Source organism: Nanorana parkeri, unplaced genomic scaffold (assembly GCF_000935625.1).
Source record: "Nanorana parkeri isolate BGI_ZX_2015 unplaced genomic scaffold, ASM93562v1 scaffold2882, whole genome shotgun sequence".
In the NCBI taxonomy this organism is placed as follows: Eukaryota; Metazoa; Chordata; class Amphibia; order Anura; family Dicroglossidae; genus Nanorana; species Nanorana parkeri.
In genome coordinates, this window is record NW_017309150.1 from 58,212 (window position 1) to 60,659 (window position 2,448).

A 2,448-nucleotide genomic window follows, 5' to 3' on the forward strand; every position below is an offset into this window, starting at 1 on the left:
CCCCCGACTGCATGAGATCGAAATGGAATCACAAGTTCTGACAGCTGTTCTCATAGCCCCTGTAACCCCTCCCCTCCATGTAATCCCTCTCTGTAACTCCTCCCCTAGGGATGGGGGACATACAACCTCCTGTAATACTTCCTCTATCATAACCCCTCCCCCTCTCTGTAACCCCTCCCCTAAGGATGTGGACATACAACCTCCTCTAACACTTTACCCAACCATAACTCTTCCCGTCCCTGTAACCCCTCCTCTCTCTGTAACTCCTCCCCCTAAGGATCTTCCCATACAACCTCCTGTGTTACTTCCTCTTTTAATAACTCCTCCCCCTCCTATAAACCCTCCCCTCTCTTTAACTCCTCCCCTAAGAATGGGGACATGCAACCTCCTCTAATGATTCTACTTACCATAACCCCTCCCCTCTCTTTAACTCCTCCCCTGTTTGTAACTCCTCCCCTAAGGATGCCCTCATACAACCTCCTGTAATGATTCTCCTTAACATAACCCCTCCCCTTCCTGTAATCCCTCCCCTCTCTGAAACTCCTCCCCTAAGGATGGGGACAAACAACCTTCTCTAACACGTCACTTACCATAACTCCTCCCCTCGCTGTAACCCCTCCCCTGTCTGCAACTTCCCTCCTCCACATGTTTTTTTATACATCTATAACTTCTCCCCACCCAGATGTTCTCCTATGCCTCCTTGTAACTCCTCCCCTCCCAGGAACTCCTCCCCTTTCTACGTCCTAACCACCTTGAGAAGTCATTCACTTAGCTATAGCTTATCACTCTCCATAACTCCTCCCCAACTATTTTTATACTCCTCCCCCCAGCTGGTCTCATACCCCTCCTTCTAACTCCTCCCCTCCACCTATTCTGACACCCCTCCCTCTAACTCCTCCCCTCCAGCTGTTCTCATACCCTGCCCTCTAACTCCTCCCCTCCAGCTATTCTTGCACACCTCCCTCCGACTCTTCCCTTCCAGCTGTTCTCACATCATTCCCGCTAACTCCTCCCCTCCAGCTGTTCACACCCTCCCTCTAACTCCTCCCCTCCACCTGTTCACACCCTCCCTCTAACTCCTCCCCTCCACCTGTTCTCACACCCCTCCCTATAGCTCCTCCCCTCCAGCTGGTCTCACACATCTCCCTCTAACTCCTCCCCTCCACCTGTACTTCCACACCTCCCTCCGACTCCTCCCTTCCAGCTGTTCTCACATCATTCCCACTAACTCCTCCCCTCCACCTGTTCTCACACCCCTCCCTCTAGCTCCTCCCCTCCAGCTGCTCTCACTCCCCTCCCTATAGTTCCTCCCCTCCAGCTGTTCTCACACATCTCCCTCTAACTCCTCCCCTCCAGCTGTTCTCACACCCCTCCCTCTAACTGTTCTCACTCCCCTCCCTCTAGCTCCTCCCCTCCAGCTGTTCTCACACCCCTCCCTCTAACTCCTCCTTCCAGCTGTTCTCACACCCCTCCCTCTAACTCCTCCCCTCCAGCTGTTCTCACACCCCACCCTCTAACTCCTCCCCTCCAGCTGTTCTCACACGCCTCCCTCTCACTGTTCTCACACCCCTCCGTCTAACTCCTCCCCTCCAGCTGTTCCAACCAATCCTGTTCACTGTTGCCTCATGATTCAGCATCGTCTCTGCTGCGTTCTTGTGATTGCACTTTCACAGTCTGCGCTGTAACTCTCACTAACCCGGAACTGTTCTGTGTCCCTTCTATTCTCCTCCCCCTATGTACTGAGACTCCCCCCCGGGACCCCCAAACAGAACTGGGCCGCCCCCGATACAGACGTGACACCACTGAGGACGTCTGTCACATGATATAGGGGGGTCACCGAATAAAGGGGGAGCCCTACCCCACCTGCACCCATCTTATTATACATTGATATAGCACCAACATATACCGCCGTGCCGTACAGAGAACACTGAGCCAGTCACATCAGTCTCTGTACAGAGGAGCTTACACTCTAATGTCACCCCCTCCGGCTTCCTCTTGTCACCTCTGTGCGTGTCGGTCTTTGTCCTGCAAGTCGCCCGTCATCATCCATCTGTTTCAAAAGTCCACCTGGACGCCACCTGTCAGTGCGAATGGTCAGAGAGGGTCAGAGACATGGAGAGACGTCTCCTCAGGGGAACGCTCGGACTGTTTCTTGTCATTTATTTCCATAGACTGGAGTTAGCGACACGCCGAAAAAATCAGTTATGGCTCCAAATACATGAGACCTCTTACCTGCACGCACACTACAGGAGACGGTCAGAGACTGCAGACATAGTACAGGAGACTGCTAGAGGTCACTGCCATTGCAGTCCTGTTACAAATCAGTGTTTCCACTACTGACTGCTGTCTATCCTGACACACCCCGCTCCACCACCCATATCCTGACACACCCCACTCCACCACCCATATCCTGACACCCCCCCCTATATCCTGATATATGTATCCCCT

At 53.3% G+C, this 2,448-nt stretch overlaps 1 protein-coding gene across 1 annotated transcript in view; it reads left to right on the forward strand.

Annotated features, from left to right (window-relative positions):
- CSPG5 (chondroitin sulfate proteoglycan 5) overlaps positions 1–2,448 on the forward strand; it is a 59,367-nt gene that overhangs the window by 34,314 nt on the left and 22,605 nt on the right. The window lies entirely within an intron of this gene.